Raw genomic sequence first — 26,070 nt, forward strand, 5'->3', positions numbered from 1 at the left:
ATATAAAACCTTGCTGATAAAGGAAATCTCCATATGAGTTATTAATGTGAATATATTATTTTTATTAGAAATTAAAAAGACGGATTCAAATATCAAAAGTCTCATTTTAAAAACATCCATTTTACTGGAACAAAAATATCTCAAGTTAACTTTAAGAAAAATTACAGAGTACTTATTAAGGGGATAACAGTACTACTTTATTTCAACATGTTTTAAAGTAAACATTTTTGCTCCTTGAAGGTCACTCATTTGATCTTGACACATCTATGAAATAATAGAAGCAAAAGCTAAGTAAGTTGAAAAGTGGTATTAAGCAATAGAAAGCTAAATAAAATTAGTATCTACATGGTAAATTACTTCATTGAAAACCATCTATGGATTCTGCAAAGAATATACTTTTGCCTTAGAGCTAGTACTTTAATTTTCAAGAACCAAGAAAAAAAAAATCAAAACTAGTCAGTAACAATGCAGCGTCGAAAAGCAATAAACTCAAAATTAAGTTATAAATAATTTAAAGCATGTCATGAAGATGTATTAATAATTCATCGGATAAATAATTTACTAAATAATCAAATAAATAAATAATGAAATACATAAATAAATCAGCAAATAAATAATTCTGCAAAATAACCTAAACAATAAGTCACTAAAACAAATGACAAACCTACAAAACTACAATGATTTTCTAAATTCTGATAGTTTTAAATAAACAAATGTATATAAACTAGATCAATCTTTGGTGGATAGAGAAATATTTTTCACTGCTATTGGTGAATTCCTGATTACATTGCACAAGGATACAATTTTAGGTTTTACAAGAGTGCAGCTTTTCCCTTGTAAATTATTAACATGATTGCTACAATATATCCTGCTCTGTATTTTACACATAATCCTTTATGTAGCTCATTTCCCCCCCCAAAAAAAAAATGAAAATCTGTTTACAGCACTCTTAAGTCACATATTTCTTTTTTTTTCCTGGCTGAAGTACTTACAATACTGCTATAGCCTTCTTGGTGGTTCTCTTACTGTCTTCTGCAAATCTTCAGAAGTTTTGCTGCAGGGGGAAAACAAGTAGAATAATCTTAATTATTACAGATGGTATCTCATTCATTAGCGTATGACAACATTTTATTTGAAAGCACAAGAAAACCTGTTTTATAATTCAACAAAGCAACTTAATGTGAAACACCATTACAGTTTGCAGACTACCGAAAGTTTTCAGAAGTCTTTGGTGGAACAAGTTCAAGCAGACTGAGGCCTGTTTCTTGTATTTAAGCTGACACACAATCTGTGCAAACTGGCACTAATTCAGATATAAAGACAAACCACGAGAAGGACAAAATACTTGGCTGACATCTAATGTTATCCTTGATTTTGGAAGTTCATAGTCCTTGAAAGAATACAGTGAGATCATTTAATAACCACTACCTAAGTACATTCACAATTTCATTACAACACTGCACTCTAAAGCCAACACTGGTACCACAAAGGTCAAAATCCACTCATCTCCTGAATTAATTTTCATTCTCCGTTTATTTTAATGAGTAATATTGACAGTCACCATAATTTTCCTCAAAGTAGTATTCTGTAAATACAGCAGTTAAAGAAATGCACCAGAAGTGTAATCATGTTATCAATCCATTCTGTCAAAAAGGTTTATTTGCTTTCTTCTCTAACACACATTACAGGAAAGAGACAGTTTTATAAACCATGCTACTGACATGGATTTTTGATCTCTGTACATGACTGTAAAACTGAATGCATACATCAAACATGAGGTTATATATTGTACATATGCACTTTTTTTGCTACTTGGTTCAAAGGTAATCAGTATGCAGTTCTGTTTCTGCTGGTAAGATCTCAAATGGTTCATGGTGTTGCTGTATTTCAGCACCTAAAAGCCTAAAGGATAATTTACTCTTAAAACTACCTGGACACATTATATTTAACAAGTCTCAAATTCTCTTCAGGGATTATAATAAGAAAACACTTTGCTTAATCATAAATTTTATATTTATCTTGGCTAAACACCCTCCTTTGGATAGACTGCCATGTTTTGTCAGGAAAAATCAACACAGTGGAAATGAAGTACTTGTTCTGTTGTGTGGTCATTCAAAAGAGTATGTAGAAGTAATGTAAATGTGCACCAGCGCTGCTGATAATTTCACGCTCTCATACACTCATTTCAATTTGCTTTAAAAAGGACTATTCTTCCTGACTAAATATAGTCATCATGAAAAAGCATATCTCCCCTTTGGGCTAATAACACTGCAAGGCCCTCAACACAGGAGTACAAAAAACTGCTGTATTTTAGGGAACGTGAAGCACTTTCTTCTCATAATATTTTTCTGAAGTGGGACAAATGAGACTTCTTTTGCTAAGGTATCCTCTTTTAGTGCCCAAATTTCAGTTTGAGAATGCCAGTACTTTCCCACACCACATTTGCAAATCCCATCCACCCTAAACAAATCATACATATCCCAAATCCTTCTTTTTGAAAGTAATGAATCCTTGTAAAAGCAGTATATACCTTCACACATTAAAAGATCTGGAGGATTACTGGGACACAAAATGGCTCAGGAATGATCCTAAGGTTCTGGAATTAGACCTTTAGGAAGTACCACTTAGTCATAGATCATTTTCATTCATCTGCAGCTTGGAAGCCTCTGATAGCAAAGCAATTTTTCACCAATGAGTTACAGTAGAACTAAAACAGTAATTACAGTAACCAATGTCTTACCACCACGTTTCTTCCTTTTACAATTTACTTAGTTTTTAATAAGTTTCATGTTTAATATGGGCTTCTAATCTGTGGTTACAGAACTGACCTCCTTGCACAACTGTTTCCAAGTTAGAGGGTCATAACTCCCTGCTCAAATAGACATGTAAATCATTTAAAGGACCCCAACCAGCCAATGACCTGAGATACAGACACTTTTATATCTCTTGCAAGCAAATAAAAACTCCCTCCTACGTAACAGGTAGGTCTGAAACTGAGTGTGATTCCATTCCTCTGTTCTGCCAGCTGCTCTTTTCTCCCCAACCCTCAGACATACTAAAGGCGCCTTTACTCAACAGATCATGCAAAAGATTGGTCAAAAAAAAAAAAAAAAAAAAAAGACTGAAGCAAAAGGCAGTGCCATTCAAGTGCAGTTCACAGAGAAAGAACACCAGAAATCAGCTAATTGTGCGCACTGTACTCTGCCCAGGCTGAGAAACTGAGTGCCTTGCTGTACTCAATTTATTCTGTGTGATAATACAAGGAACTGGATTGTACTGCATACCAAAGAACAAATTTCAAATATTTACAATGGCAAAAGTATAAATAAGGCTCACGGCAAAAAGCACTAAGCAACAATTCTGCATTTTGATACTGCCATCACCAGAAAGTTTCTTAGTTTGCAAGTACAAATCACACCAAAAGAAACCGCATACTGCTGCTTTTTCCCTTTAGGAACTTATGAACATAGAAACCAGAGGAAATTTCAGAAAATTATTACAACATATAATTTTAAAATTTAGGACTGGAATTCTAATTTTTTTTTCTGAATGTTCAGGAGCAAATACAGGGGAAAAGAGAAAGGGTGGACAGACCTACTTTACCAAATTAAACGTAATATAAGGCACTGACCACTATATTCTGATTCACATTTCAAGGATTCTTTGAAATGTTACAAGTTTCATAGACTATTTTGCACTATCAATGAAAATGGATTCTTATATTCAGGAAGTTAATATGTAAATCATTTCCAGGACAGAAGCCTCATTCCTCTGCCACACTTCCCTCTATTACAACTGATCAATTAAATTAAAAATTATATTTTTGGCCAACTTCACATAGAAAGATACTGTTGTGACAGAGTACAGTACTTCAATAAAATTCTTAATGTATCTCCAATTTTTACCATAAAAAGCAAAGAAGTGCTTGTTACATATATTGTATAAGTCTAAACGAAAGCTGCCAAAGTAACCCAGCATTACAACCAGCTATAGGACAATTTTGAGTATGTTCCTGATAAAAGCCTTGAGTATTTCTTGAATAACTTTTTAACAAGCTTCTTTCAATTGTCTCTTAGTAAAAAATCAATTTTGGAATATTAAAATACATAGTAAAATGCTAAATCCCAAACTACTCAATCGACTGCTATCAATACAACACATAGCTCATTTGACTGTTATGACCCCGTTTCCTAGTTGATTTTTAGATAAAAACAAGCAGATTACTAGCAAATTCCTACATGTACAGCATGCCACATTAAATATATGCAAATCAACCCTGTTCTCCTCTAGTTTTTTTGAGCTGATAACTCATATGACCTGAAGCCATGGTTAACGATTACAATTATCTGACTTTCATATTTATACAATCAGTCATCAGATACGCATGTTAATTGATTTTAACAGATAGTTTTGTATTCTAATGATCAACAGTAAGCACACACTTTACCAACCTCTTGATTTATATCAGAACTTATATCATTTTTCACAATTAACTCTTCAATGTATTGATCTGCAGTATTCATTGGGACTTCACTACATGTTAGCCCAGAAGTACTCCAAACTATTTATTTCAGTAACAAAACTTGATTTTTCAGTTAAAACCACTCTTATATTGTGTTTAAAAAAACCCACAATTACTACCCTAATTTAAACAATGCATTGCCTATTAATTAGAAATGATGAAACATTAAAGCTTAAATAAATGGACTGGGCAAAACATTAATCTACAGTTAGTTCATATTCACATTTTGCTATTTAAAGTTCTTTTCGCCTTTTCAAAAGAACCTTAGTCATGCACTTCTTGATTCGAATAAGCCCTCAGTTGTCACACACATGACAAAGTACAAGCCTACATTTAAGATCCTTATGTCTCAAGTACTATGCTTAAGGCCAAAGCATTCCTCTGTTGCCATCACAAAACATATTACTGAATCAGCTCTTTTTTTTTTTAATATGGCTGCAAATTTATTCTTTGCAATCACATTTTTATTCAAATACCCTATTTATTGAAGCATCAAATACAAAACTACGAATTGCACAGATTTGCACGTGAAGGACTGACTACTTATAAATTTATACAGCATGCAATCATCATCTTACACAATTAATGGTGGTTGGTCTTTAAGGATATTCATATAAAAGAGAGTGGATATTGAATCTTACTCTCAAATAGACCAAATCATGCCTTATTCCACAGAAGGGCTCTTCCAGTTTAGGCCTTAACTGTTATTAGATTAAATGCTTATGCTCAAATTTTGGTAAAGCAAAAGCTGCCAAATCCTTTTCTCAGTATACTTTAATATCAATACTGATATTTTAATTTCTGCAAAATGCAGAGTCTTTCTACTTGAGGTACTGAGTCTGTCCATCTTTTATCGGGGTGAGCATTGTATACTCCAAGTTCTGCTACCATTCTCTTTCTGGCTGCCTGCTGCTTCAAGTGAAATTTATCCATTATATGAGATTTTTAAATACATTCTCCAGAACAAAAAGCAGCACAGAGCCATAACAGCACTCATCTCAGATACCTAATGCTGATTCAAGTTCCTATGATGTATCACAGACAGAAGAAACTTAAAGCCATGTTACCACAATCATGAACAAGCACCTTAATCTCTAAAACACTGTTTAATGGACTTTTCTGATTTTTAAAAAGTCTTAATTTCACACTGAACATAATGCGAAAGGTACTGAACATATGATAGGATTCTGTTGCTTTCTTAATAGTTATTTGCCTTAAACTAAGGTCTGGCACTATGGTAAATACTGCTAACACAAATAAATTCTCTTCAATCTCTCCCTTATTGGGAAACATCTTCTCAATCTTCAACAGATCTTGATTTCATTCAGAATATAATGAAAAGTCTGTCAGCCTGCAGAAAGGGAAAATCCATCCCACCCTAATCACTAACCCAGTGTTAACACCACAGGTACCAATGCAGAAAGACCTTGGTTTCTTTCATATAATACAGTGATATGAGTTAACCACCTTGAAGACTGATTGTAAGGTTTCTACTTTGGCAGCCAAGGCAGACCTTAAGATAAATGGAAGGGTGACAAAGCTCGTAAAAGTTATATGTGAAACTCCAATACAAATGGCCAGAAGAGTGGGAAATTAAAAGACAAATATACCAAGATACCAATGTATATACTTAATGTGTAAAGATCTAATAAACTTAGAAAATAGAATTTCTAGTTTTTAAAAATTACTGATATCATCCACTTCTCTTTAAGCTTAACTGCGTTAAAAATTACAGACCTGGTAATGTCAGCTTTGTAGAAAAACAAGTAAAATTCAACAACTGCATAAGTATGGGTGACTGAGCCAAAGTCATCCTACTCTGACTCATAAATACAGCACATTCATTTAAGTTAGAATTAATATAAATATTTCCACATGATGCCTGAATTTAGATTAAGGTGAAAACAAAACAAAAAAAAATAAAGTAAAAAAAATCCTGTTATAACTCACTATTTTAAAAAAGTATGTTAATTTTTCATCATAAAGACCAATGATTAGAAGTAGTATATGACTAACAATACTCAATGTGTTTATTAAAAACCAAGAGGAAACAAAAAATAGAAAGCAACTGGTGACACCTTCTGATGACAACTTTAATGTAAAGAGTTGCAACTACAATAATTCTACAGTTAACAGTTAAATCAAGGCTATGAGTAGAAAGAAGGCCAATAAAATGCATTCTTGGAAATGAGAAAGTAGAAAATTTCCACTTGTAAGACAAACATGAGCACAGTGACAGCATGCCACCATCCAGAGACTCTTAAAGGGATCACGACAGGGGGAGCTGAGGAACAAAAATCCAGCTCAATACAAGGGGTTTAGTATCCAATTATCACTGCTTTACCTTAGTCAAAAAATGAAGTTGAGATCCATGAAATATAGAAAACCATTTACCATACTGGCCTTGTTGCACAGTAAGATGTTCTTTTGCATGGTTTTACACATAAGAAATAAACATGAAAATGGATCATAAGTTTAATACAACTAGGTAGGTAAGTTTAACCATCTGTATCCAAAGGTGATCCAATTTGATTAGAAATAATTAAGGATAATCATACACCAACAAGCACTGTCCTTAATGTAGAAAGTATAGCCTTTATTATGCTTAGTTAACTCCATACCAAAACCTTCTAACTACTTTGTAACTCATTTTATAGCCTCAACAGAGAAGAAAATACATGATCAGCTGGGTAAGTTCTGTACAGGCGTTTAAACCCCAACAGAGGTGCAAGGCATGGGAGGAAAATACCAAAAAAGGAGAACATGAGGAGGACAGAAGACATACTGTTCATTTTGATGAAAAAATTATCTACGCCCACACTTCGGTCATCTAAATGTGATAAAAAACATAACCACAGAACCTCAAAGTGTCAGTTTGTGAAACGGAAAACCTCACACCACCTCCAGAATGTTTTATTTCTACCAACATCAGTAACATTTGCATTCCCTAAATCCCACTCCATTTTACAATGGTGACTAAATGTCACTGGACTTATTAACACTAAGAAACAGATTAATAAGAATGGCAATCATTTGCTTGCATAAAATTTGCCCGCTTCTTTGATGTTCCCTGTCTATAGCAAAGTGGCACATGAATACCACATAGTCAGCCACTGCCTCTTCTGACATGAAGACTCCTTCTGAGATAGCCAGTGTGACCAGAAGAATTATTGCTTGTGGCATCCAAATAAACAAAACATGGAAGTTTCACATCTAACAAACCCAAAAGGCTTTGCAGTTTCACTTAGAACAAGCGCATATTTTACACAGAATCATCAAGTTAGTGAATTTAAAACACAGCAGAGAAGTGCTGGAAATTTCAACCCAGTTAATGGATAGATGAATTTAGGAAAGAGGATGTAAGCATCATCAACATAAGACAAAATTGCTGGGTTTTATTTTAAACATGCTTAAACTCAACATTTTAACTTAAATTACCTTAAATATTTAAGAATTATGTATATTTTACATCTCTTGCCACCTGAATCTGGCGATCCAAATGTCTAGAATAGCACATTTGGAATGCTGAGTTATATTAACATCATACTAACTATAGCAGTCCAATTTCAACAAATTTCTCTGGGTTTTTGCATATTGCTGAATAAATGACTCCGGAATTAGTTTACTTTTCTTGGAGGCATTATATGAGATTATTTCTCAGTCTCCTCCTCTTTGATTTAGTACACCTCTTAAGATAATTTATTAATGTATTGGATATCTCATTCATCATCTATTATTACTAGTGTCATAAATTAGACGAATGGAACAGAGCACTGGACTATACACTTTTTACATATTCATCAATAAAATAGCCACCTCTGTTAGCAAGCACTATACAAACAAAGCTAGTTCATCCACTAAAGTGAGACCAGGAGTACTTTTTAAAATCAAATTCCCAAACAGATCATTAGATTTGTAGTATAGTATGTTATTAGTGAAGTAAAAATCAGTAAAAAAGGTTAGAAACACCTGGTCTGCAAAAGACAAATGCACGTCAGACATTGCTAAGTCCTGTAAATTATTCACATGAATTAGAAAGCTGATGAATACCAGTCTTTTATGAGAGAGAGAGGGAGACAGAGACAGAGAAACAATTAATTGTTAAAAATGCTGTAATTTTGCCAGCATACTAAAAAGAAGTAAAAAGTGGAGGAAAGATTCAACTAACAGAAACTTTAATGGCAGCATTTAAATCTTTGATATTTCTCAGACAAGTTACCTACAGCAGTGATAACCAGGGAAAACAAAGTCCCTTGCCAGCACTTTTTTGAATATGACGACCTAAACACAAAGTACATTGGAAAACACAATTGTGAAGATACTAGAATATTTTCAAGATAATGACCATTAATGAGAATCCTATCATTAATAAGTTACACAGCAGTATACTGCCCTATATAAATTACCTGAAGGAAGACAGAATTAATATTGTTATGAGAACATTAACTCTGACAATACAAGATCATTATGCCTGCATTAAATTAGATCTTTGAATTAAGTGAATATCCAAAATTTCACTTTTTGATATTTTAGGCAAGATTCAGTTGATATATTTTGTAAACATTCACTGTTTTCATTCCTTTATCTAAAAGTAAATATCTCATTAAGGCAAATTAATATTTTACATGATATAACAGTACTGCATTCACCTCTTTTCCAGTTGTTAAATAAAAAATTTTGAGCCAGGTTTAGTAATCCATTAATGGAATCAGACACAGAATTTAAGTTCTTATAAGAAAATTAGAGAAGGACTGCACATTTTAAGATTTGTAAATATAAGTTGCTTCAGTTTAGCAACTGTGCATCCAATTTCTACACACAAAAGAAATAGTTGTTATTTTTTCTCATTAAGATATGGTATTTCAGGCTTCAATATCAGCTGAAAACAGCAAAACTCTTTCCAACTAAACAGTCAGTCTTTCATTGTGCCACTTTTAAATCGGGACCTTTATTATTTTCCATATAGACCCTTCACTATCTATAGTAATGGATAATTAAAAAAACCCTAGTTCTACCAATGCTTTTTAAAGCTAATTAAACAGATTTATACTGATGTATTTTCCCTTTATTATGTTTAGAATTATTAACAAAAAAGTTTAATGAACTACATATGACACTTTCCTGTAGTTACAATTACCTGTGGAATGCAAAATGGATTCTGTGAACTGCAGCTGATTAGTCTTCAGTTCGATTGGTGGTTGGCCATGATTATGATACCTGTTGTTCAATCTAAAGAGTAATTTGCAGTCAAAAGGACCTTGACTAAAAATAAGCAGGACCCTCCTTGTACCAAGGTGCATGTGGTTTGACGATTGACACAAAGCAGAGAAACCAATCCCTCCTCTGCTTTAGAGCAGCCATTTGTGGTGACTCTTATTTCTGCTTCACTTTCTACAAAAACGTGTAATACCAGTGAAACACCGACATCTACTCTTTTCTCTGTAGATTATGATATTCACTCATCACGTATGTCTCCTGAATTCTATCTGTAGCCACAGTGAATTTCTAATTTCTAGAACAGGAAATTTATTATACAGGAGACTATCAGCATGTCATACCCACAATTTCCAGCAGCAATCTAGAGGGGTAACAGGTACAAGATAATTCTCTGGTGCAAAAAGGACTTTACTGAACCTGGTCTCTGTGACTGATAGGAGTGCTCTAGCAACTGGGGTAGTAGCACAAAAAAATTGTTAGCAATGGCACCACCATTCTATCTTGCAAGAGTTTCCTTGACTGGTGTTTCCAAACCATCTGAGATTTTTTTACCATTTCTGCTCTTTTTATTCACCAAGGAGAGAACTTATGGCTGCATGGAATTGTTCACAGAACCTCAAATCAAGGCACATGCACTGCTGATTACCTAAGACCAACTCCAATATAATAATCTTGGGACACATGGAAGAAGGTTTATCTTTTCCTCAACCTAAAAAATTACTTCCTTAACTACAGCTTTACAACAAAGCCCTAGTGAAGGGTATCCAGAATTACCCAATCTTCATTATTTTCCAGGTAAATAAGCAGGTAACCTGTTCTATATTCTGAATACATAATTTCACTTGTTAATGATAGATTTCAACATTAATTAATGACTGTGTGGGAGTACTGAAAAAAATAACGGAAATAATGCTTTAGCTTACCCCACATAGAATCTGGAATACAAGAGGTAAATTTCCCCAAATAATTATGCCAACATAACTTTCCTTTAAGCACTTGCTACCTAATTATCGTAACTTTCAGGCCTGCTGAAAATGTCACCAATGGTCAGTAAATTGCATAGTGAATATACATCAGTCACTGAGAAGTAAAGGAAGATATCTGTACTTATTTTTATTAAAGGTTCTGCAAGACACAATGACCTGTCTTCTTTTTAATATCAGAGATCCATAAAGCTTCAACTGTTCATATACCTGCTAGGATGAGTACCCATAGATGTTGATTCTTATGGTGGTTATAAGGAATATCACTGTTATGTTCTTTAATCACAGAAATTACATGAAATTTAAACCTCTGCTTCTCAGCAACATCCTATCCTCTTAACTCTGCTGAGTACCTATACTCAGACATGTATTTTTAAAGGAAACAGACAGATAGGAGTGGAAGGCAGAAGCTGATACCATCGGTATTGAAGATAAACACCTCCATATGGGGTTGTGATATTTATTTCCTCAACACAACTATTACCACTAGTAAAGCAGTTTACTCCAGCTACATGATTTAGCAACTGTTAAATCAATGCTGTTAAATTCAGAATCCACAAGAAACATACTACAAATTGTTGAGAAGAAATAAGGCTTGTTTACTCCTCATTACAGTGTTAGTGAGTCAAAGAGTTGATCTTAAACAACAAAAGCCTGACAGAAGAAAATGCCGCCAGCCCTGTCAGACTCCGGGAAGAGAAAGTCAAGGCTCAAATGACTGTGTTGATCTTTGACTGAAGCTGTAAAATGAGTTACTTTCTTCAACACCAAACACAACACTGCAGCCAACAATAAGGAATCCTTCTGGTTTTTTCCACACAATGAATTTCGAATGTCATAAACTCTGGAGATTTTTAATCACATTAAAAAGGCATTAGCAAGGCAAATGAATACAACCCAGACCCATAAACAACCAAAGAACTGGTTTTCCTGACTAACCTTATTTTGCCTTCTCTCATCTAAATTCCAGTACCAAGGCTTCTTATTAATAGGTACCTTCAGGTTTAACCAGCTTCTAACCCAATATTTTTTTCTTTCATTACTTAAATCTGAAGAGTTGTTCAGATTTGTTCACTGACTAAATTCCAAAGTATCCATGTTTTATTAGTCACATGGAAATGGGACTGCTACCCCCAAGACTTCAAGATAAAATGCTCCACTAATAAAGATCAACAGCTCCTATTCAAGGACTAACAGCCTTACGATACAGTATTTCCTGCTCTCAATTCAAATAAAGGTAATTAAAAATACCATAATTTCTGTTCAGAAGTCATCATTAGTCATCCTTCCTGAACTGATTCTCAGCATCACCCCTAATGTCCTACATAATTCTGCCCATCCTTACTTCACAAAGAATTCTAATTTAAAAAAAAGCCTACATTGACTAAAAGCCTGTCAATGTATCTTCCAGTGTAATCTTAGTGTATTTGTAAGATTTCTGCTGCTACTCATTAAAAATCAGATTCAGTGTTTACTTTTTAATTTTAGATGACTTTATTTGAAAAAATAATAAATAAATAAATCTAGCCCATGCCAAGTAAACTGTTGTCAACACACTGCAGCTGCCATAACCACTACAGAACAGTAACAGCAGAAATGAACAGTTAATGACTAGGAGCCAGAAACAATGGACAGACAATAGTTTAACTTAACCAATGGGTATACACCCTCTTCTTCCCACCTCTCACATCCTCTAAATTTATCTTGGTTATAATCATATTAGTCAGTTCAAGTTTGTTAAGTGCAGGTTTTTCCATCACAGACATTAACAGCAAAGTCACTCAGGACTTAAACATACAGACCAATTTTTTCTTCCAGCAACAAATCTTAAGCATCCAGAAGCACAGGACTTCTTGATTTCTTGAACTAAGTGCTTACTCAGCAGGCATCCAGAAAGTAATGCATTATTTCACTTAGCCATACCAGTTCTTTGTTATTCATTTTATGTAAGAATTCATAACGATAACAAGTGTATTGTTTGACATGCAGCAAAAACATGGGCAACCAACAGATATTTTCTCTGACCCCTGTCAGATCAATTAGTTTCCATAGCAGAGACAAATGCCTTCAGAACAGCAAAGCAAAACAGAAATCCTCTCAAATGGTAAAAAAAGCCGAATATATGAGGTAAGGAAGTAAACTAGGTTTAAAACAATAAACTGCATTGAAGTGATTTTCTGTACTAGAGCTAAAGCTGTTCTCAGTAACGTACAGCATCACACGCAGTACTTCACAGTAAATAAATTTCATGAAATCATTTGTGTGCCTGAAAGACATGATATAGACTACCCATCCAGAGTGCATTACAAGTATCTATTTCATTTTAATACAATAGTATATGATTGTTTAGGTTAGAAAAGATCTGTAGGATCATCAAGCCCAACTGTTAACCAGCACTACTAAGTCCACCACTAAACCATGTCCTTAAGCACTATCTGCATATTGTTTAAATAACATGAGGGTTAGCAACTCAACCACTTACCTGGGCAGAACGTTCCAATGTTTGACAACTTTTTCCATGAAGAACATGTTAATAATAGCCAATCTAAACCGCCCCTAGCACAACTTGAGGCCATTACCTCTTCCCCTATTGCTTGTTGCTTGAGACTGACAATCACCTCACTACAACCTCCTTTCAGACAGCAAGGTCTCCCATCAGCCTCCTTTTCTCTAGGCTAAACATTCTCAGTTCCCTCAACTGCTTCTTATAAGACTTGTGCTCTAGACACTTTACTGTCTTTCTTGCCTTCTCTGGACATACTCCAGCATCTCTACTTTCTTGTCTGAGGTGCAGCCTCACCAGTGCAGAGTACAGAGTGACAATCAGTTCCCTAGTCCTGCTGCCCACACTATTTCTGGTACAAGCCAGGATGCCACTGGCCTCCTTGACCAACTAGGCACAAGCTGGCTCATGTTCAGCCAACTGTCGACCAACACCCCTAGATCCTTTTCCACCATGCAGCTTTTCAGTTGCTCGTCCTAAAGCCTGTGGTAATACACTGGGTTGTTGCGACTCAAGCACAGCACCCAGCACTTGACCTTGTTGACCCTCATGCAGTTGGCCTAGGCCCATAAATCCAGACTGTGCAGATCCCCCCGTAGACCCTTCCTGCCCTCAAGCAGATCAACACTCCCATCCAACTTGGTGTCACCCGCAAATTTTCTGAGGGTGCACACAATTCCCTCATCTAGATCTTAAATAAAGATATTAGCCAGAACTGGCCCCAATACTGAACCCTCGAAGAGCACCACTTGTGACCAGCCACTGACTGAATTTAACTCCATTCACCACCACTCCTTGGGACTGGCTTTCCAGCCAGATATTTACCTAGCCAACTGTACACAATCCAAGCAATCAGCAGTCAGTTTCTCCAGAAGAATGCTGTGGGAAATGATGTCAAAGTCTTTACTGAAGTCTAGGCAGACCACATCCGCAGCCTTTCCTTCATCCATGAAATAAATCACCTAGAAGTGATTTATCGCATAGAAGGAGATCAGGTTATTCACGCAGGACCCGCCTTTCATAAACCCATGCTGACTGTGCCTGATCACCTCACTGTCCTGTATGTGCCCCATAATGGCACTCAAGATGAGTGCCTTCAGTTTACACTGCTTTACCTTAAATTCACACACACAGTGCAAGTAATACTAAAAGGAAGACATAGCTTAATTACTGAAATCCATTTAAGCTCAAAATAAAAATATGAAGCCAAGTCAACCATAAACAGCAGGAATAATGCCCATTAAAGTTTTACACCCTGTAGTTCCCAATCTTCTGTACTTTTACTAATGTAAAATACATCAACTTAGAAAATGTATTCTGAAGTTTTTAACATTTTTTATTATAGGAGATTACCTTCAGGATCAAAAGAGGTGCACTATGAATATAGATTTCACATGATCTTAAATGTAAAAAGAAATCTGTTGTATCTCTATCATCTAGTCACACAAGATAACATGAAGATTAAATCATTCAAGGATTACGAAGATCATTGTGTGTTTAATTATTAGTCTGGGTCACCATTCAAAGCCCTAGTTATTAATTCGTCCTCCTTCATTCCACATTCTGGACTAGAGATTCCTTGAACAAAAATTCTCAATTCACTGACTGTATAGCTGATGAAGTGAGTGAGCTGTAAAACTAAAACTAAGATATAAAGTAAGAGTAAATGATAAATGCAAATCTAATTTACTTTTGCACTGGCATATTTCAAATGTTTATTGTGCTCTCCTGGTCCAAGTCTCAGAAAAAAATCACTTCACTACCTCTAATACAAGACCAGCTGCCATAACATTGTCAGCCCATCCATAAGCTGATCCATAGACTGGAGAGCCAAGGAGTGATCAGTAGGACCTTCTCACCCTTAATAGCCCCATATGGCCAGTGCAAAAGTCTAATGGAGAGTGGAGACTAACAGTAGACTACCGTGGCCTGAATGAAGTCACACCACCATTGAGTGCTGCCGTACCGGACATGCTAGAACTTCAGTATGAACTAGAGTCAAAGGCAGCCAAGTGGTATGCCACGATTGATATTGCCAGTGCATTTTTCCCAACTCCTGTGGCAGCAGAGTGCAGGCCACAGTTCACTTTTACTTGGAGGAGTGTCCAGTACACTTGGAACTGACTGCCCCAGGGGTGGAAACACAGCCCTACCATCTGCTATGGACTGATCCAGACTGCACTGGAACAGGTGCAAGCTCCAGAACACCTGCAATAAATTGATGACATTATTGTGTGGGGCAATACAGCAGCAGAAGTCTTTGAAAAAGGGAGGAAAATAATCCAAATCCTGCTGAAAGCCGGTTTTGCCATAAAACGGAGTAAGGTCAAGGGACCTGCGTGAGGTGTGAGCAGGTAGAAGATCTGCTTAGCCTGGAGGCAAAACTTAAGGAGGAGGTTGAGACGCTGAGGACCATCAGGGAGTGTGAAAGGGAGATGGACTGGTGGAGTAACTCCCTGGCGTGCCAGTCGGAACAGTTCCAGGGAGATAACCCCCAAAAGGGGAAGGACCCCCTGCCTTCTCACACAGAGGGGGATGGCCCGAGACACCCCCTGCCCTGTAGCTGTTGCGCAGAGGTAGGGGCCCAAAAAGACAATGAGGGCTGGAAGCGAGTTCCAGTTTGGCGTCGTGGGAAACCCTCCCCCCTTCCTGCCCTGCTTCCCCAGGTGTCCGTCCGTAATAGGTTTGAGGCCCTGGATCTTGAAGGAGAGGTAGGTGAGAATGTGGTGCAAGGCCAGCCCACAAGGCCACATAGGAAAAGGCGGTCGACTTTGCACCTCAAGACTGCCTCTGATAAGATAGAAAGAAAGAAGGGTTATTGTAGTAGGCAATTCCCTTCTGAGAGGAACAGAGGGCTTGATATGCAGAGTTGACCCTCATCATAGGGAAGTGTGTAGTCTGCCTGGAGCCCGGATGAGGGATATCACTAGGGCGCTCCCCAACCTGGTGCACCTGACAGACTACTACCCGCTGCTGATCTTCCAGACAGGTGGGGAGGAAGCTGCTTCCCGCAGTCTGAGGGTGATGAAGAAAGACTACAGGGCCTTGGGGCGGATGGTGAAAGAGTCTGGGGCTCAAGTGATCTTCTCCTTCCATCTTCCACTGATGATGTGGGAAGGAATGGGAAGATTCAGTCCATAAACGATTGGCTTCGAGACTGGTGCTACAGGCAGGGCTTTGGATTCTTTGATAACAGCTGGTTTTATAGGGCACCAGTCTGGACAATGACAAGTGGGAAAGGTTTCTCTCACAGAGGCAAAAGGATGCTGGGGCACGAATTAGCAGGGCTCATTTGGAGAGCTTTAAACTAGATTCGAAGGGGGATGGGATTGTAGCTGGGCTTGCCCCAGTGGGGCAGCACTCCAGAATTGATGAAGACTGGGAGGCCTCCTATAATCCTAGGGTGAAATCGGTGTGCTCAGCTCGCTCCCTGGAATGTCTGTACACCAATGCGCGCAGCATGGGAAATAAGCAGGAGGACTTGGAAACCTGTGTTAAGTCAGGAGACTATGATCTGGTGGCAATGACAGAGACATGGTGGGACAGCTCACATGACTGGAATATAGTCATGGAGGGCTATGTCCTTTTCAGGAAAGACAGGCCAGCCAGGCGGGGTGGTGGGGTTGCTCTTTATGTGCGGGAGCAACTACAATGCACCGAGTTCTGTCCAGGGACAGATGACGAGCAAGTTGAGAGTCTGTGGGCGAGAATTCAGGGGCAGGCTGGCAGGGGGGATACTGTTGTGGGTGTCTGTTACAGACCACCAGATCAGGGTGAGGAAGTTGACGAGGCCTTCTACAGGCAGCTGAGAGCGGCCTCACAGTCACAGGCCGTGGTCGTCGTGGGGGATTTTAACTTCCCTGATGTTTGCTGGAAGGACCACTCGGCAACCCAGCCGCAGTCCAGGAGGTTCCTCCAGTGTGTGGATGATAACTTCCTCCTGCAAATGGTGGATGAGCCGACCAGGAGAGGAGCGCTGCTGGATCTCATCCTCACTAACAAGGAGGGTCTGGTCGAAGCAGTAAGGGTTGAGGGCTGCCTTGGTTGCAGCGACCACGAGATGGTGGAGTTCAGGATCTTGTGTGGTAGGACCAGTAGAATAGCAAGTAGAATTGCAACCCTGGACTTTAGCAGGGCAAATTTTGGCCTTTTCAAGCTATTTGCTAGGGGAAATCCCATGGGCAAGGCTGTTTGAAGGTAAAGGGGCCCAAGATAGTTGGTTAGCATTCAAGGATTACTTTTTCCGAGCTCAAGATCAGAGCATCCCGACACGTAGGAAGTCAAGGAAGAGGGCCAGGAGACCTGTGTGGCTAAATAGGGAATTGCTGGGTATGCTCAAGTGGAAGAGGAGAGTTTACAGGTCATGGAAGGAGGGGCTGGCCACTTGGGAGGAATATAAGGCTGCTGCTAGAGGATGTATGAAGGCAGCTAGGATGACTAAGGCCTCCTTAGAATTAAACCTGGTGAGAAGGGTCAAGGACAGCAAAAAGAGCTTTTTCAAATACATGGCAGACAAAACTAACACCAGAGGCAATGTAGGCCCACTGATGAACGGGATGGGTGCCCTGGTGACAGAAGATACAGAGATGGCAGAGTTACTGAATGCCTTCTTTGTCTCTGTCTACTCTGCTGCAGGCAGTCCTGAAGAGCCCTGTACCCCTGAGACCTTAGATGAAGTCAGGTCAACGGAGCGGTTTGCCTTAGTCGATGAGGAATGGGTTAGAGACCAGTTGAGCAATCTGGACATCCATAAATCCATGGGTCCAGATGGGATGCACCCGCGGGTGCTGAGGGAACTGGCGGAAGTCATTGCTAGACCGCTCTCCATCATCTTTACCAAGTCTTGGGAAACGGGAGAGGTGCCTGAGGACTGGAGGAAAGCAAATGTCACTCCAGTCTTCAAAAAGGGCAAGAAGGAAGACCCGGGTAACTATAGACCGGTCAGCCTCACCTCCATCCCTGGGAAAGTGATGGAACGCCTTATCCTTGGTGCCATCTTAAGGCATATCAAAGATAAGAGGGTTATGAGGGGCAGTCAACATGGCTTCACCAAGGGGAAATCATGCCTGACCAATCTCTTAGCCTTTTATGAGGAAATAACACGGTGGATGGATGATGGCAGAGCGGTGGATGTGGTCTACCTTGACTTCAGCAAAGCATTTGACACAGTCTCCCACAGCATCCTCACAGCTAAATTGAGGAAGTGTGGTCTGGATGATCAGGTAGTGAGGTGGACTGTGAACTGGCTGAAGGAGAGAAGCCAGAGAGTTGTAGTCTATGGGGCGGAGTCTAGTTGGAGGCCTGTAACTAGTGGAGTGCCTCAAGGGTCAGTACTGGGACCAGTATTATTTAATATATTCATCAATGATTTAGATGAGGGAATTGAGTGTACTATCAGCAAGTTTGCTGATGACACTAAGCTGGGAGGAGTGGCTGGCACGCCAGAAGGCTGTGCTGCCATCCAGTGAGACCTGGACAGGCTGGAGAGTTGGGCAGGGAATAACTTGATGAAATATAACAAGGGAAAGTGCAGAGTCCTGCATCTGGGCAGGAACAACCCCAGGTTCCAGTATAGGTTGGGGAATGACCTGTTAGAGAGCAGTGTAGGGGAGAGGGACCTGGGGGTCCTAGCGGACAAGATGACCATAAGCCAACACTGTGCCCTTGTGGCCAAGAAGGCCAATGGCATCCTGGGGTGTATTAGAAGGGGGGTGGTTAGTAGGTCGAGAGAGGTTCTCCTCCCCCTCTACTCTGCCCTGGTGAGACCGCATGTGGAATATTGTGTCCAGTTCTGGGCCCCTCAGTTCAAGAAGGACAGGGACCTGCTGGAGAGAGTCCAGCGCAGGGCAACAAAGATGATTAAGGGAGTGGAGCATCTCCCTTATGAGGAAAGACTGAGGGAGCTGGTTTTCTATAGTTTAGAGGAGACTGAGGGGTGACCTTATTAGTGTCTATAAATATATAAAGGGGGAGTGTCACGAGGATGGAGCCAGGCTCTACTCAGTGGCAAACAATGACAGGACAAGGGGTAATGGGTACAAACTGGAACACAAGAGGGTTCACTCAGTTAAACTTGAGAAGAAATTTCTTCTCAGCGAGAGTGACAGAACACTGGAACAGGCTGCCCAGGGAGGTTGTGGAGTCTCCTTCCCTGGAGACATTCAAAACCCGCCTGGACACATTCCTGTGTAACATTATCTAGGTGTTCCTGCTCTGGCAGGGGGATTGGACTAGATCTTTTGAGGTCCCTTCCAATCTCTAGCATACTGTGATACTGTGTGATACTGTGACCTGCACAGGAGATTCAATTTTCGGGAATAAAATGGCAAGATGAACATAGCAAGATCCCCACAGATGTGATCAACAAGATAACAGCAATGTCTCCACCAGCTAATAAGAAAGAAACGCAAGCTTTCTTGGGTGCAGTGGGGTTCTGGAGAATGCACATCCCAAATTACAGTTTGATTGTAAGCCCTCTCTACCATGTGATTCGGAAGAAGAATGATTTTAAATTGGGCTCTGAGCAAGAACAAGCCTTTGAGCAAATTAAATGTGAGACAGTTCATGCAGTAGCCCTTGGACCAGTCTGGATTGGGCCAGATGTAAAAAACACACTCTACACCGCAGCCGGGGAGAATGGTCCTACCTGGAACCTCTGGCAGAAAGCTCCAGGGAAGACTTGAGGTCAACCCCTTGGCTTTTGGAGTTTGGGATATAAAGGATCTGAGTCTAGCTATACCCCAACTGAGAAAGAGATACTGGCAGCCCATGTAGGGGTTTGAGCTGCTTCAGAAGTGATTGGCGCTGAAGCACAGCTCCTCCTGGCACCCCGGTTGCCCATGCTGGGCTGGATGTTCAAAGGCAGGATCTCCTCTACGCATCATGCAACCGATGCTACATGGAGTAAGTGGGCTGCACTAATTATACAATGAGCTCGAATAGGAAATCCCAGTCGTCCAGGAATTCTAGAAGTCATCATGGACTGGCCAGAGGGCAAAGATTTTGGAATGTCACCAGAGGAGGAGGTGATGCATGCTGAAGAGGCCCCACCATATAATAAACTGTCAGAAAGTGAGAAGCAATATGCCTTGTTCACTGATGGGTCCTGCCGTACTGTGGGAAAGCAGTGGAGATGGAAGGCAGCTGTATGGAGTCCCCGATGACAAGTTGCAAAAACTGCTGAAGGAGAGGGTGAATTGAGTCAGTTTGCCAAGGTGAAAATCGAACACTACAATGGTGTCGTGGTTTAAACCCTGTTGGCAAGTCAGCCATACAGTCCACTGCCCCCCCACCTTTGTTCCCCCCACTCCCAGAGGAATGGGGAGAAGAATCGAAAGACTGTAACTCCCACAGGTTGAGATAAGAACAGTCCAGTAACTAAGGTATAACACAAATCACTACTGCTACCACCAATAATAATAATGATAAAGGAAATAAGAAGGGAAGAGAATACAAGTGCTCACCACCCGCCGACCGATAATACCCAGCCCAACCCAGCAGTGATCTCACCCTTCCCAGTAACTGCCACTTTACATCCTGGGCATGATGTGCTGTGGTATGGAATACCTCTCTGGGTAGTTTGGGTCAGGTGTCCTGTCTCTGCTTCCTCCCGGCTTCCCCTCCTCCCTGGCAGAGCACGAGACTCAGAAAGTCCTTGGTCAGAGTAAACATTACTGAGCAGCAACTAAAAATATCAGTGTTATCAGCGTTGTTCTCAGGCCGAGAGTCAAAATCACAGCACTGGACCAGCTACTTAGAAGGAGAAAAATAACTGCTACTGCTGAACCCAGGACAAACGGGCTGTTAAAAACTACACTGAGAGCAATGGGTGGTGGAACTTTCAAACACTGGGATATATATTTACCAAAAGCCACCTGGTTAGTCAACACCAGAGGATGTGTCAACAGGGCTGGCCCAGCCCAGTCAGAATCCCCAGTCATGGGACTGCTTTTGCCCAGGGACCAGGATATACCTGGTGGATAATGTGGGAAGATGGGAAGTCTGATGTGTACCTCAAGGGCATTTGATTTTAGGGGAAAACAGCCAATGAACTCAACTGTATGCTGTTGCCTGCTATGTAGCACTTTTATAGCCCACCAACTAGATGTCTTCAGGTCACCAGCAACCAGACCTGACTTCCCTCCGACCGTCATCCAAACAAAGAATGAACTTTGAAGGAACCAGACAAGTTCTGCGGTACCACAGCGGGCAACAATCCAACAGTGCACACAGCCTCTCCTGCTCTGAAAGACTGTTACAAGAGATGGAGACTGACATCATGGACCAGATGGACTCAGCAGCTTTATAGGGATTGGTCCACACACTAAGGAATGATCCGTGTGTGTGTGTGTGTGTAGATGTGTATATATATATATACATATATATGTATATGAGTGATGGTATATTGAAAATGTGGGATCTGAGCATGACGTGAATGGTATGGAATAAGGGGTGGATACTGTCCTGAGTTCAGCAGTAGCAGCCATTTTTCTCCTTCTAAGTAGCTGGTGCAATGCTGTGGTTTTGACTCTCAGCCTGAGAACAACGCTGATAACACCTATGTTTTTAGTTGCTGCTCAGTAATGTTTACTCTGACCAAGGACTTTCTGAGTCTCATGCTCTGCCAGGGAGGAGGGGAAGCCGGGAGGAAGCAGAGACAGGACACCTGACCCAAACTAGCCAAAGGGGTATTCCATACCACAGCACGTCATGCCCACTATATAAACTGGGGGTAGTTACCCAGAAGGGCTAGATCACTGCTTGGGTTGGGCTGGGTATTGGTCAGTGGGTGGTGAGCGGTTGTATTCTCTTCCCTTGTTATCTCCCTTATCATTATTATTATTTGTGGTAGCAGCAGTGGTTTGTGTTATACCTTAGTTACTGGACTGTTCTTATCTCAACCTGTGGGAGTTAAATTCTTTCGATTTTCCTCACCATCCCTCTGGGAGCAGGGAGAGGAAGGGGGGGAAGTGAGAGAGCAGCTGTGTGGTTCTGAATTACTGGCTGGGCTTAAACCACAACAAGAGCTCACAAAGAAATTGTCAGTAGAGATCACGTTTGAGGACAGAGGGAGTTTGGGATTCTATTTGCTTGTTTTGAGGGGTTCTTCTGTTGTTTTGTTTCTTTCTTTCTTTCTTTCTTTCATCACAGTATTAATAACTAGTCTTTCAAGAACTATTGTAACTTGTAACTACTGTAACATCAATGGGCAAGGAATTGATGAAGGAATGGCCAGCAAGGTCCAATGCAGTCAGATGACCTGTGATCAACTGTCATAGGTGACAGAGACCATAACAGGGTGTTAAACCTCGAGCTCTGGCTCTAAGACAGTCTACTTCAGAAACACTGAAAAGGCTGGATGGTAGAGGAAGGTATCAAAGCAAACGTCTGCTGCAGAAGAGCAAGCTTTCCCCCTCTTTCACCTGTGCAAGGTGAAAGATGTTAGTTTAATGTTTTTAATTTGCTTACATGTACATGCAATTAGAAAGACTGCTTACACTTCAACTTTATTTCACTATCCATAACCCTTTACCTGTGTCTTCAAGTCAGTATATCATAATGGTGTCACAGACTTTGCTTGAGAGGAACTGAGAGTAAAACATAGCTGCAGCCTCAGAAAAGGCAAATGTCAAATGGAAGTAAAAATACTTTAAAACATTCTGCAAAGATAGTGAAAGTACAGAAATGTACCTCAAGTTACAGGGAAGAGTTTGGCATATTGGAAGGGACTACATGGAAAGCCACAGTATCCAGTGGGTGCTATAAACAGACACAGCAATGAATCATGACAAACCCATTACTATCTGCTACAACAGAACTCTGGAACAGACACTTGTTTCAGCTCCTTCAAAACTAAGCAAAATGAACAAGAATAAAATTGGCATGGCCATAACATTTCACCAAGCAAAATTCTTCACTGTAGACAGGAATTAGTCTCAAGTGAAATGGCAGTTAATTTATTGCTGTCAGTTCAGGATACTTTTCAATGATGAAATCATTGCAAACTGTAACTCAGGACTTTGAAAGATAAATTCTCTCATGTTGAAAAAATGAAACTGCTACCCAACCTTCAATTACTCTGACGTTAACCTGAATAATAATTTTATAAGTTGTCTGGTCAGTGTGAGGAAGAAACATCAGCTGAAACACAATATTAGCAATCTAGAGACTTGCTGGCAACTTGAGTCTTTTTTTTTTTTATAGAGGAGAAAGTACAGATAGCATACCATGCACAGCAGAAAGAGTGTCAGCTTAATGTAATGTACAACTACAGTTACCTTTCTTCCTAAAGCAAACTGAGTGTTTGAGAAGAATGAGAAATCCTCAGCCACATTTTCTCTTGGTATCAAGTACACCTTTGACACTGTTTTCACCACTCAGGTTCAAAATGAGGAGGCAGTCTTCATCAGCTCCTCTTTATCTTTCATTATCTTCAGATCTTATCTGAAACTTTGCTGTTCTTGTTTTAGTAAGACCTGTACACGTAAGACTCAACCTGCCTATATATCTAAAATTCTCATTTTCCACACTTAACCATACAATCCAATTCACCTCCCAATCAATCTGCAGTGTGCAAACTCTAAAATGCATATCCCACTGGTTGCCAAAGTCTTCAATAACTGTAAAGACAGCTGTCTTTGGTAATCAAGACTCTCATCAGCAATTTTACATTATTCTATTTGCACCTTTATCATTGCACACCATTTTAGAGTAATCAAAGACAACCTTAGTAAACACCCTTGTAAGTCTGTCTTCCATTACTCCCAAAAGTGCAGTTAACCAATACAATATGCTTTAATATGTAAAACTGTATCTTTACTGATAGTGTTTTTGTTCTTCCTTGCCCACATTTCTTTAGTGAGTGGTTATGTGGTGCTGAGCTGCCTACTGTGGTTAACCCACAAAACTACCTTACAATTATTTCTGTTGCAGCTGGACCCACTCATGGCTTGAAAACACAGAAGCAGAGCTTGTCATGTACAAAAATCAGGCAAACAATATGTTGAGACATACATTGCAAAAAAAAATAAACAAACAAAACAAAAAGGAATAATGGCCAGCAAGGGACCAAGACACACCACCTGTTTTATTGGGCTTGATTTTACTCTGTCTTTCTGGATGTTGGAATCTTAGAAGTAGGCTACGTTCTTTCAGCCAAGGAAAGTTCAGGGCTGCAAGCATCAGGGCAGAGTAAGACTGCAGAGAAGCCGTTAAGAGGGATCTAAAAGAAACTCTCAGTGGTTAAAAAAAACCAAAACAATAACAAAACCAAAAAGGCTACTCAATGACTGTCAATAAGCTTTACACTGAAGGTTTTCCTCTTAAAACCACTGGTTCAAGCCCTAGACACCCACTTCCTATCTGGCCATTCTTCTTTCTCAAGATCATACAGTTTGAACTAGATTGACCCATTACTTTTGGAAGGAGATAGTGAGTCTGAAGGTTTTGAGAAAAGGGGAGATTACCCTGAGTCCCTTGAAACACTGTCACAAGATTCACTGCCTGTATTAAGAGGTGTCTAACATGCTTATGGGCTAAATAATAAATAACAGCAGCTCTAGAAAATGAAGCACTCCAGTCAACCTACAAAAATTATAGCATAAGTCTATCAAGACACTTTTATCCCTATCTGGTTAAGCTGTTACAAGGAGTAAAATGATGTTCACCCAACCCACATTTGCCCTCTTCTCAGATAAAATTATTCACAGTGGAAATTATAACCATGACTGATCATACACTATTACTGTAAATTAATGTAAAAATCTAGTCTCACTCAACAGCTATGAAATAGCAACAGCATGCTCTAATTCCTGGCATATGTCAGTTCTGAATACTGACTTACAGATAGAACTACATATTTTTCTTCTAGTACCAAGAACTTTGTTAGCTTATCTAAAATCTTTAAATACCAGAACAAAAAAGGTATAACATCCTGAAAACACATTAGGACTTTCTCCAATCACTGAAGCTATAGAGCACACAGGAGTGAAAAATAAAACAGCATCTCAGCTGGATTTGCAACAGCTGATAGTGTCACTTGTTCATTCCATAAGTGTACCACAATCCATCCCAGTCGTGCACAATGTCAAAATGGAGCTATGTTTAGTGATAGCAGCTGCTACTGCCCTTTGCTCCCCCCCCACTGAGAAGCAACAAATGGATTCTGCACTTACGGGTAACAGCAGTATAAATGCCCCAAATGTATGCCTGACATCATCATCAAATACGGTTACTAAAGATTAATATTAACCTGTATCTGTCCAGTATATGTTTTTATTTCTTACCAGGTAGAGAATTCCTCTCACTTCACCCTAAGAATATACTCAAGGCTCAATACAAAACTCACAAAGGACAAAAGACTGGGTAGCTTCTCTATCTCTGCAAGCCCAAATTCAACATTTTATTTTGAAAGTGTGTCAAATCAACAAACAGCTTCACTGATCAAATGTTAGAACCAAAAGCAATCAGCAAACTGCTTGGATCCATACACAGTTCTGAAAAATTTTAGTATGAAAGGGGCCACAAGCAGCTAATAATCAGATGGAGAAGGTACATTCTCCCTGTGCATATCTCATTCCATCTATCCCTTAAAGCTTTTTCCAATTCCCTGACTTCAGTCAAGCCTTGATTGTCATCTTGCACCTGAATCAAGCAATCTTCAAACCAAGAGTCATGGGCAGTATAATATGCACAAATCCAAAAACCAAAGCAGCTTTCTAGTAGCTGAAAGCCACCCTGACCACAGAAGGGAACTTTGTGAAAAAGGGACACTGAAGTTCCAAGTGTAATATATTCGTACTGCCATACAGTATTTTTTCAGAAATGCTATATGGGAATGAATTTTC

At 39.5% G+C, this 26,070-nt stretch overlaps 1 long non-coding RNA gene across 1 annotated transcript; it reads right to left on the reverse strand.

Annotated features, from left to right (window-relative positions):
• Nucleotides 1-38: 38 nt before the first annotated feature.
• Nucleotides 39-24,442, reverse strand: LOC134155161 (uncharacterized). Its single transcript, XR_009961449.1, has 3 exons — nucleotides 24,304-24,442; nucleotides 993-1,054; nucleotides 39-264 (listed from the first exon to the last, which is right to left on the reverse strand). It is a non-coding gene; the product is annotated as an uncharacterized LOC134155161 (long non-coding RNA).
• Between the last annotated feature and the right edge of the window lie 1,628 nt (nucleotides 24,443-26,070).

Source organism: Pezoporus occidentalis, unplaced genomic scaffold, assembly GCF_034315485.1.
Source record: "Pezoporus occidentalis ecotype Australia unplaced genomic scaffold, CSIRO_AGI_Poc_V1 ctg75, whole genome shotgun sequence".
Classification (NCBI taxonomy): domain Eukaryota; kingdom Metazoa; phylum Chordata; class Aves; order Psittaciformes; family Psittacidae; genus Pezoporus; species Pezoporus occidentalis.